At 45.4% G+C, this 12,072-nt stretch overlaps 1 protein-coding gene across 1 annotated transcript in view; it reads left to right on the top strand.

The window, feature by feature from the left end:
• LOC8036892 overlaps positions 1-12,072 on the top strand; it is a 113,593-nt gene that overhangs the window by 28,987 nt on the left and 72,534 nt on the right. The gene's annotated exons all lie outside the window — the stretch shown is intronic.

Here is a 12,072-nt window from a genome sequence, read left to right as displayed (position 1 = left end):
TGTTTCATCTCACAAATTTCTTGGAATTTTTATCGATCGCGGCCTAACATGGAATCCCCAGTTGTCTTATCTGAAAGTGAAGTTGTCTTCATTTCCTAACCTTGGCCGGTTCATAAGCGGAACAACCTGGGGAACTTCGACGGGTGCCCTTCTTCGCCTCTATAATAGCTTATTTGTGGGAATTCTCCGTTACTGCCTTCCTGTAATGCATGGCCTCTCTCCTACTAACATGAAGAAGCTACACTCACTACAAGCACAGGCACTCAGAGTTTGTCTAGGTGTTCCTAAATGTACATCCACCATAGACACAATAGCAGAGTCCCACTGCTTTTCCATAACAGCTCTTCGTACGCAGGAAACTCTTCGAAATCATATGCGCCATCTTACGAGGCACCAAGCCCATCACTTAGCGGACATCCCGGAAAGGTGCTTCTACAGCCGCATTGCACAAGAAATCCTCGATCACACGCACATTCTTCCAACATCGTTTCAGCGATACAATTTAATCTCTACTCCTCCGTGGTCATTACCTCGAATTAAGATCTACAGCACTATTCCGGGTATTACAAAGAAATCAATGCTCCCCGCTGTCGCTCTTCGACAGCTCTCTTTATCTTACATTCATTTTGAACACTTATCTTCTTGTCACATTTACACTGACGCGTCCACAACGCTCAATCAGTCCTCTATTAGTATGGTAGTTCCCGCACATTCCTTAAAAAAGGGTTATAAGCTCTCCCATAGGATGTCGTCCACAGCCGCCGAGCTGGTAGCTATTCGTGAAGCGATGAGATATATTCTAACAATTCCTCCTCGACCTTGGACAATAATAACAGACTCTAAATCATCCCTTCAGTCACTCCAGCACCCATGTAAGAAAAGCCCATACGGACAGATATTATTGGAAATCCTCAAACTACATTGGGACGCAGTTTGTCACGGTAATGAAATATGTCTTCAGTGGATACCAAGTCACTGCGGCATTCAAGGCAACGAATTGGCTGACGCTGTGGCAGCAGATGCCCAAAGCTCTATACACGAAGTTCAAGCCCCATTTACTAGAACGGACATAAATAGTACCATAAGAGTCCTGGGGAAGACTATAACTGCACGCCTCTGGGCTAACGCAACCGATCAAGATACACACTTAAGAGCTATTGATCCTCACCTAACGTTTCGCGTACCTCGCGGTCTCACTTGTCGGCGCCAAGCTGTACTACACCGAATACGTTTAAAAGTAGCTTACACCAATCAATACTTATACCGCATAAGTAGAATTGCCTCTCCACACTGCGATCACTGCAGAATCATAGAAGACTTAGGACACGTCATGCTGGAATGTCCTCAGTATGAAGAACAACGCACTCAACTGCAGAAAGAAATGCAACTACGTTCTGGAGAAGACCACCGTCCGCAAGATACTGGGACCGTGGGAAAACGAAGCCTCTGCCACAACAGCAACAAATGCCCTCTTGCGATACCTATCGGCGACCGGTCTCAACAAGAAACTCTAACGCTGTGACAAGATATACACTGATTTTAATTTTCTTCGTTTTATTTTTATTTATTTTCGTGCGTTTTTAACTCTTACTATATCTTTGTACCCACATCCCTTCCCCCTAACCAGAGTAGCAAGTCAGGAGATACTTCCCGGCTAATTTCTCTGGCTTCCTTTTTTTCACATCAATAAAAAAAAAAAAAAACTTTATGCCTAGAGTCACTAAATGAGCTTTAAAGTATCGGCACTCCGTTCCCCAAAATTGTTTTGGGCGCCGCCATTTTGGGTCTTGCTCAGAGCAAACACAACTGCCGATCATCGTGATCTAAATGTACGACTTCCTCAGCACTAGATGCGGTGCAAGGAAGCTGATGCAATATTGCAATGCTCTGTCGCGGGTTGTTTAAACATTTGTGAGGGAGGGAAAAGTGTTTCCTGTGATTTTAGATAAAGCTTCATATAACTGGCAACCAGGATTTTAAGCCACAATATGGCCAAGTGTCGTTACTCTGAACCGTAGCTAGTTTACTGGCACAAGCGGGAACAATGAAGAAGAGGCAGGTGTCAAAAGGTAGTGGCTTGTGGAATCCACGGGGCTTACGATATGGCCCCTCCAGGTATTACTGGGTGGAGCACTTCATGTGCCCTTTGCTTAGGGTGGAGCACGACATCTGGCCATTTTGTCCCCCTCTTTTATTTTTATTTTTTGTTCAGAAGCGCGTGAAAGAGCGTGTCCCTGCACGCGCTCGTGGCGCTGATTGTGCTATGGCGACATTTTGTTTTCGTCGATTTCTTTGTATTTTCCCCGTGAGCGCGTGCTGTCGGCATCGGGTACTACAGAGGGTGGCATCACCCTAAACAGAAGGACATTGAGGCACCCTAGGTATTACGAGCCTCTTGAACAAGAGCATGAATAGTGTTATTAAATAAGCTACGCTTCAGAGTAGCCACGCTTGGCCTTAGTATGGCTTAAAATTATGGTTGCCAGTTATTTGAAGCTTTATCTGAAATCACAAGAAACGCTTTTCCGTCCCCCACTTTAAACAGTTTGCGACAAAGCAAAGCAACATTGCATGAGCTTCCTAACACCGAATCTAATGCTGACAATGTCGCACTTTTAAATCATGACGATCGGCAGTTGCGCCTGCTCTGCACAAGCACCAAAATGGCGGCGTTCACAACACTGTCGGGGAAGAGAGTGCCGATACTCCAAGCGCAGCTCATTTATTGTCTCTAGTTGCCGCGAAACTCCTTCTCCCTGACTGAAACTGAAAGTAAATATGAATAATACACCATTATTATAGCTTATTTAGTTATAACAAAATACACATAATGAGAGGAGGAAGCGGGCGGGTAGGAGAAACGCGGGTTTTAGACGCGACCGTTCTAACCATCTCAAAAGAGAGAACGCACGAGCTTGCGCTGGTTTAGAAAAAAAGGCATCCAAAGAAAAGAGGCGGCACACTGTGTTCTTTGTTATTATGCGTCTAATTGCAAATTGTTGTGTGTATGTTTATTCAGCCGGAAGTTAGTCTGCCTTAGTGGGCGTCTGGTGTCTCAGCTGTAGATGAGCAATTTAGCCAGTGCGGTACAACCGAAAACCTGGGGTCTTCAACGTGCGCCACGCAGTAGTGATTCACGACCGCACGCCGGTACGATGCTCTTCCAGATCGAAACGGGCAGGGGCGGAGTGGGTTCTGCAGCGCGAGCTTTCGCTCCCAGTGCTCCGAGCTGGTGTGCGCTAGACCATGCACTTGGCAACCAACCCCCCCTTGTGCGTCTAATTTATATACATGTATAAGTATTTGAGGATCGACAATGGACGTCGATCGTCTCGAGGTAATGTAACGTAATAACATTATATAAATTATAAACTGGTTGAAGGACTGAACGACTTAATTTTTCAATTCTTGGATTCTAATCTGGCGGTAGCCTATTGTACTTACTGTTGATGAAGAGCAATATGAGGTGACGAGGTAATGATTAAATGATGAGGCTCTATAAGGACGACGACATTAATGGGTGTTGAACCACAACGTACAGTTGTGGTTTTTTCGGTCGCTCACCAGTCACCTAGCTGTGTTTGGAGATTTATGTTTGTCCCTTGTCCCTCTTGTTCCCCTTCTCCAGGGTTTATTTTCATCATTATTGTCCAGCTCGCTTGCCCCTTTGCATTTAATTGCATTATAATTAAAACGTACAGTGCCAGACTTGTTTCAAGTATCGTGTACCCAAAGACTTTCTTCACCCGCAACAGTATATGGTAGAATCAATGAGGATGTTGCTTTACAACTATACGTGGAACAGGAAAACTGCACTGTGCAGAAGCGCGGCTTATTCGTTAATATGAGGGACGGATTTCTAGCAGCATTCCCTGATTGACTACTTAGAACAAATGGCCTCGTTGACGTAAAGTGTCCCCGTTCCAAAAGATTCTTGAAGCACACTTAAACCGCAAAGGAGTATGAGGCGAAAAATAAGTAAAAGGAGCCTGGTGTGAAAGGCCCAAATCACCACCATAGCTTCTACTATCAAATACAAGGGCAGTTACACAATACACAAAGAGAGTTTTGTGATTTAGTTATATTTACACTTAAGGGCATTGATATTCAACGTATTCAGAGAGATGACACCTCCTGGTCAATGAACATAGAGCCTCTTCCACTCACGTTTTACATGGAAGGCCCGACTTCCGCTGAAATTCCTCTCGCAGACGAGTTGCCCGACCAAATAAGCTGCCATTACTCCCAATCTGGGAATCTCTCGATCTTTGTTCGTAGGCCATAGTATCATGAGATCGAGGGGTGTGGCTCTTCGTCCGCCGAATATTGCTTCGGCGGGTTTTTTTCCGCGTAAGATGAGACCGACGCGTGCTGCCGGAACAAGAACCTGGCGATTCTTCTCTGAACTGCTTCTTCCGTAAGCTTCTAAAGGGATTTTTTTTTCGTTTCGCACACCATCTGTTCTGCTTGCCCATTAGTTGCAGGATGGTATGGTGCACTAATGTGATGCCTGATGCCGTTTTTTTTTTTCTTCAAAAACTTGTTTATTTTATTTGAAGCAAGATTTGGCGCGTTATCAGAGAAAAGTATTTTCGGTAGGGCAAAAGTAGGTAAAAGAGACCGTAGAACGTCAATGACGTGTTTGGACGTCGTGGCAGACATCGTGTAAACTTCCAGCCACTTAGAGTACGCATCGCCCATGACTCCGCAGATATGGATACGTTTCGCCACCCACCGACTGAATAGTGGATCGTTTTCAGTTACTGTTCGAGTCTTTCCACAAAGTTAGCCCAGGTGCCAGGACTTTTGTCGAAAGCGGTAAGTGTTCGAAACGTCGACAAGATCGGTAGCCACGTGTTGTGCTTGAAACTGGACACTTACCAATCGCTGAGAAGAAACTTGCTTGTTCGTCTGCCATGAGTCGTCCGATATCCGGTCATCACCAGAACACCATCTCCCGACAAAACTGGTCTTCATTGTCCGCATGTCCATGGTTAGCAATCACGTCAACTTATAAATTCCCGAACGCTCATAACTTGCCGTCGCTAAACGCCGTTCATTCATAGCGTCTTCATTGCAAATAAACGTCCTCCTATTTCTTCTGATGGTTTCCCTAAGCTGTACTTACAACATAATGTGTGTCGGTACTTCCGAAAATATTGCAACGGCGTTTGTTTTCCGGGAACTATAATATAACAACCTTTACAACATCTTCCGGACCCCGGGAAACACAATATTTCGTGACGTTATTTTAGTCGTCATTAAAATGGTGAGGTAAGTACCGTAAATCGCGAAGCAGTTTACTGGACGTCCGCTTCCACTGGTTGAGTCTACTGAGCGTGCATTCCTGCAGAGGAAATTTTTATTGATAGAATATTGACACGTCAATCAACATTTGATTCCTTCTGGGTAAGATTTATTGCGAAAGCACGTTACAACCGCCGACCGCATCTCCCTATATCAGACAACAATTTATACCCAGCCTGAGATTCTCGCATACATCCGTTTGCTGGGCTGGGCTAGCCGAGCACAGCTGGCAGCGGCGCGAGCAAGGCCACGAGGGGAACGTGATGGTGCTCGAGCCATCCGACTGTGAACCAATGTTTCGGCCACCCCACGGGTGCGTGTCGCCATCTATTGGTTGAACTAACGCCTTGTTCAAGATGGCTGCCGTGGGACCGCAGCCTTAAGGGCACAGGGTAAGTCCTATACTCCCCATGCATTTGAGGCCATGTTGAGGAACATTTTTCTCGGTGACTATTAGGAGTATTCTTGTCATGTAAATATCATTTTGTTCGAAATATTGTGTTTTATCCACTGAACTAGAACTATTTGAACCAATCTAAAATAAGCTTTTTTTATATTTTTTTATTCCAGTACTGAAATTTTAGCTGTTTTCATCTATTAAAAACTTCGTAACTCAAAAACTGCTAGGTGCACATTTTTAATTTTAGTTCAGTATTTTTGAACACCCATGTATGTGGTAGGAATAAAAAATCAACCCTCTATAATGTCAGGTTAAGGAAAAAATGGTACCTATGTACTAAAAAACACTGTTTTGAGATAATTGAGTTTAAAGTAAAAAAACTGGTGAATAACGAATTTCTATTGGCACCAACAGCCTCAGAGTCATTTTTTCAATAGCCGCCAGCTTGAAAGGCATTGCTAAAGTCATGTCTTCGCCTTTAGGCTTATCGCCTTGCTTGCCGGGCCTCTTTTGTGACCTGCTATGTCGCTTGGTCCGTAAAGTATATTAGAGTGACGTCAACTTCCCTCAGCCACTTGATGGCTTTCCAAACAGGGTTCCATCCACAAAACTTCAAAACATTGGCTTGTGCAATGCTGCCACCATTGAATAAAGGAACAGCATTCAATGGCGCCATTTTGTCGGTACGAAAACACAAACGCTTGAATGTACACACGGTACACACCTGGGAGAAACGTGCACAGCGTCTCGTGATTGTCGTGGTTGAAAAAAGCTATGCAATAGTTGCGAAATAATTTTTTGAGATTATCTGTTACTGGACAAGCTTTTAGGTCTTGTGTTGATTATGTTTTGTTGGAGAATTCATCGATAAACAGGGAGTGTATCCCAAAAGGAGGCGTGGTCACCTGCTACCTGCTTTCGGAAGAAGTGATTTTCAGCCCGAAATATAGCTTTCTAAAAACACTGGGACAATGGAAAATGTGCAGAAAGAACTAAACTTTTCAAATTGCAAAAAAAAACTAAAATCGAATTTTTTTTCAATTTTACCTTACCCTGTGCTCTTAAAATAGCTTTCGTACACCTTCAACAGACACGGAACAATGATGGTTGAAGCGTGAAAAGGGTGGGACGGGGTAGTGAGGACGGGGCTTTTGGAACGGGGGGAATACGAGACGGGGTAATTGAACGCGGGGTTTTTGAAACGTGAAGCTAATGAAGCAGGGCTTTTGCGACAGGAATTCTGCACGCGGGGCAATCGTGCTACGCCCGTTAAATTGTAAAGCCGAAGGCCCTCGTTAATTCTCCAACTTTGTTGTCCGTGTGGCATCTATGCTTTCTAGCTCTGGTGACATAAACAAGCTCGACCGGCCTGCAAAGACGGAGCGACTGGAAGTCGCTTGCGACACAAGCTGTAGTTCATGCTTGGAAACAGCAAAAGAATCTTATACACGGAGGCCGGACGCGAGCTGTACCATTGCTCTGGTGTTCTCTGTTCCACCTCTTGGTGCTTCGTTTCGCGACACCAAACCATTAATCTCCGGCATTGTCGAGATCCTGTTCATCGTTGTTCCCTGTCCCCACGTCCAGTTGCCTCTTCGCGTTCATGGGATCTAGGTTCATGGCGAGCTCGCCATTGCCGGTCGTTACCATGGTATTGGTGATTCCCGCCATTTCCGTCGATGCCTCCGGCCTATAGGCGTGCCCGTCGCCGGAACCTGCACTGCCTTTTCGCTGTTCTTAATTGCACCAGTATAGTCGGCGAAGAGCCACCTCCGCCGCCTTGGCACCGTCTCCGTCGCCTGCTGTTTCGTCCAGCTCCGGCACCTCTAGCGGATTCGGCGACAGCGTCGCGGCCTCCTCCACATTTTCTGTCGCGTCCATTACGAGGTCTTGGCTCGCATCTTCAACGCGGCTGACTACGGCACTAGCGTACGGCACTAGCTTTGAAACTGTACGCACCGTGGCGCACGACAGTCTCGCCGCATGTGACCTGCCCCATGGCACCGCAGGCATAGCGATGACCAGCCAGGCAGGACAACCAGGACCGTACCTCCGTGTAGCCTCATCTGGTGAGGCGTCCAGTGTCACCCCTTCTTTGAGTGTTAGTCTGGCGATCCTTTTAGTTGACTCAACGTCTTCAAACACGCCAACTCGCCACTTTTCTCTGGTAACCTCCTGAACAGTGCCAAGCTCCTCCAATGCCTTTTCGGAGTGCGTCATTTGGGATGTCAAAGGGGACTCAATGCACTTTGACCCGGTCTTCTTCCCTGTTGAGGTTTAAAAAAACGCACGGTTTTCCTTTCACCGTGAGCTTGCCCAGTCTGAGCAGTCGTTTCCTTTGCCTCGGCAGTTTTTAAACTGCAGAGCCACACGTGGCCCATCTGGCACGCGTCGAGCCCTGCAGCGTCCTTGCGTAAGTCATCCTTGTCCAGTGGTTCCTTGAATTCAGCAAATGGTAATGGCCTAGTAGTGACATCGCAGTGAAGGCAAGCCTGGTTTTTCGTTTTGAATCCCACCGGTAAGATCTTCAGCACAATTCGGCAGTTACTGGATGCAAAAATCACCATCACCACGTGGCCGCCGCCGACCATTATCGCATCGCGTTTGGAGCGAGCGATTTCGAAAGTCATCACTGCTCAGCAGCCCTCCACCCCTCGACCCCTCCACCTTGACTTTCTGACGTTGCTTATCTGCCTTATTAACTCGCAAGACACGAAGTGTATCCAATCAGAGATGTTTCGGAAGCACACGCCGCTGCGTGGAAGGCGGTTTACGACGCTTGCTGGCAGGTGGTACGCTTGCTTGTTGTGCTCCAGGAATAATCTCCCTGTTTGTTCGTCAGGTGTACACGTATTATTTTTGTTTTATGAGCTTTAGAGACACGATATCATCATCATCATCTGCGAGGATCGAGAGCCACGTTTGAATATATCACGGGAACTTTTCATCATAGTGCGTGGTTTCCAAAGAGGAAATAATCGAAAATATACAGATGAATGAAGCGTACTTGATCGAATGAACCAAAGTTTTACGAAACCGTCTCGAATACATGGAGCTCTATGGCGCCAGAAACTGTAAACGAGCGAAAATGGGCCCCATTTTTTCATTGAAATTTTAAGAAAATAATTTATAACTTTCGAATAAAATAGCGGTTCATGCTGAAACTTTGACATCTGGTACCTTTCGCCAGAGAATGAACGTTCAAGTTTATTTTTGCTAATAAAAAAAAAAAAAAAAAAAGAACTTTGGCAATTTTTTTTAGAGGGGGGGGGGGGGGGCATCTTGTATATATATGAAGAAGTCGTGCTTTTGGCATATATGTCGGGTTATGTAACGTAACTGAGCTGGCGCAAGAGGCAAGCAAAGGGGCGAACGCCCCGCATGAATTCTCAAACCGTGCACCGGCTACGTGAATGGAGGCAGCCCAAAATGGCGATCCACGTTTTCCCAGCCCACAAATTGCTTTGTATCTACCCCGCGCAAACAAGGACATCATCGTCGGCTCTCTTTATTTCGCCGTTTGCACCCGGCGGCTCTGAGCGTACCGCGTTCCTTCGCTAAACTACCAAAGTGGCTGGCGTTCTCCCTTGGGCCAAATAGCGACGGACCAAAGTAAAGACACTTGGAAACAAACGGCCAGTCGACAAACTGCCGACTCCGACGTGGGCGTCGCGCGAACAATGATCCTAGGAAGAAAAAAAGAAAAAGAAGGTTACAAGTAAAGAGAAAACAATAGAAAGTACGGAAGGAAGGAAAGAGAAAGACAGAAGCTAACTGCTTACTCACCTCCGAACGTGCCGAGCAAGACCAACAGCCTTATTCGGAGAAAAGCGCGCCAAAACTAGCGCGCTACAAGAAAAAAAAAAAAAAAAAAAACGCGGGAAATGCGCGTGTTAGCTAGAACATACACGCGAAAACGCAAAGAATAGAGAATAGTGTTCTGTATTTGCAATATAGCTTTTCTTTTTCTTTTTTTCGAGGGTGTTTACGTGCACGGTTTTTTCAGGCCCCGGATGTACGGCCGCCAAGTCGAGTCTGACCCGTTGCGAAGACTCGACATTCCCGCGAAATCCAAGGCGGGTTCCCGCAATAAGAAAGAAAGAGCGCCAAAAAACGAACCAAAGAAAGCGCTGATATAGGCGTCTGGAGTCGTTTGCACCTCTAGAACCACAGTGAAGGAAGTTCGGCCCTCCGCGGACTCTTACTAATTCCCTCCTTTATGTGGAGAGTTAAGATATATGCGGGTGTATTGGAGATTAGATATGTGTTATCTTATCAAGATGTACACGTTTCAAGCACCAAAAGCATAGCTTCTTCCTCCAACAACCAAATCTTGTAAGCACTACTTCGCGCGGCGTAAGGAAAATGCGCAAAACGTCCTTTTTTTTTTTTTTTTCTTGAGCTAAAAAGAGGTACAGCAGCAATGTCTTTTTTTTTTTTTTTAGGCGATCGTTTTAAGTTGTTTTTGTCGTAGAAAAGCTGGCGTCGGTGTCGGCGTCGGTGGGACCGGAAAGTCTTGATTGGACGGTCAGTAATTTTGAAACGTAAAAGCGCCGAAAAAACACAAGGACTAAGACGAAGAAATTTATTTATTTATTTATTTAAAAGTTTCTTCAAGGCCCAAAGGCATATTACAGAGGGGAGTGGGTTACATGACTGGAATTCGACGACATTGAAATAATAGCAACCTATGAATGCAATACAGTATGTACTTACATATTAGAGAATCGCTAAAACGAGAACATTGTTAAGTTAACTTTTAAAAGCGGTGCTCTCAGATGTTGATACCACGGAATTGGTGGTTCAAAGGAAGGTGGTTCCATAACACTGTGGTGCGGGGTATGAATGAATAATTATGGAAAGTATTAGTCTTACACGAAGGTATGATCTTGTGTTGGTGATCGAGACGTGGTGATGTATAAGGAAGAGATGTTAATAGCTTGGTACGCAAAATATGATTGTGGCAGTAAATTTTGTGAAACAGGTAGAAACGAGAAAACTCTCTACGCGATGCAAGGTTAGGCAGGTTCAAACTTGATTACATGGATGTTACACTGGCAGTGTGGTGATAATTAGTAGGCACGAATCGGACGGATTGATTTTGAATTGCTTAAACCGCAGATGCAAGTACGTCAGTACCGGGGTCCCAAATCGAAGAGGCATATTCCAGTTTAGTGCCAACAAGCGTTTTTGCAACGTAAAATTTCGTTTTAAGAAACCGATCGTGCGATTGGCGTGACTTGTTACGTATTGAATATGAGTTTCCCAGGACAGGTTGGATGACATATGAACCCTTCAAATATATGTAAGGTGTTGCTTGTTGTAGAGAAATATGATTGAGGTAATACAGCACCACTGTGAAGCCGGGACACCCTCTTCACTTTATATCTGTTAGTGTTAAGCTGCACTCGCCATAAGTCAAACCATTCACGTACACGGTAGAAGAAACGTAGTTAGTCACTTCCCGATATATAACAGAGTCGTCAGCAAACAAGCTTACTCAAGATGAGACACAGGAGGGTAAGTCGTTGATATATATATACAAGAAAAAGAAGAGGACCCAATACAGAACCCTGCGGGACCCCAGACGTCACAGAAGACGAAGGCGAGGACGATTGATTCGCGAATACAAACTGAGGTCGATTAGTTAGGAAGGTGTGAATCCAAGATAATGTGCCAGAATCAGTATGAAGTGTGCTTGGTTTATGAACTAGTATAGTCTATGTGATACCTTATCAAATGCTTAAGAGAAATCAAGGAATATGGGGTCAGCTTGAGAACTGTGATCAAGAATAAAGTGAAGGTCGTTAGTGAAAGTTAGCAGCTGGGTTTCACACGAAAACGACTCACGAAAACCGTGCTGGGCGGGGTTGAAGAAGCTTTTAGACACCAAGAAGTTTGCAAATGCGAAGAAATTACTCGCTCAGATACAACAGAAAGCACACTCGCAGCAGTTGTTAACTCGGAAAGTACACGCCTAATATAGGGCCCCAACAACCTGTCAGTCATCAGCGTGTCGGTACAACGCTCGTCTAATGTATTCAAATTCTTTCTTTGATAGGGCGATTAACGCCTCACGAATGCAATCTAAAGTCACTGGATCCAGATCCAAATCCAGTGACTTTAATGCAATCTACACCCTTATCACAAATTTCGCATGCCTCGCGCTCCTCTCTGCTCGTTCTATCTTGCTATTGAGTCAAATTCTCAATGTCATGCAACACAGGCGTGCAAGCGCATCTGCTACAATGAATGGCGAGATGACCAGTCGGACTTGCTCGCGTAGCTGCCTTAAGGCCTGTTCACACATGCAGCGGAGCGCTACAAGCATAGCGCTGACCTCGCGCTAAGCACGTGCCGACAGG

The sequence above is a fragment of the Ixodes scapularis genome, unplaced genomic scaffold (genome assembly GCF_016920785.2).
Source record: "Ixodes scapularis isolate PalLabHiFi unplaced genomic scaffold, ASM1692078v2 PGA_scaffold12__126_contigs__length_90152505, whole genome shotgun sequence".
NCBI classification, from domain to species: Eukaryota; Metazoa; Arthropoda; class Arachnida; order Ixodida; family Ixodidae; genus Ixodes; species Ixodes scapularis.
This window is presented reverse-complemented; position numbering and strand designations above follow the sequence as displayed.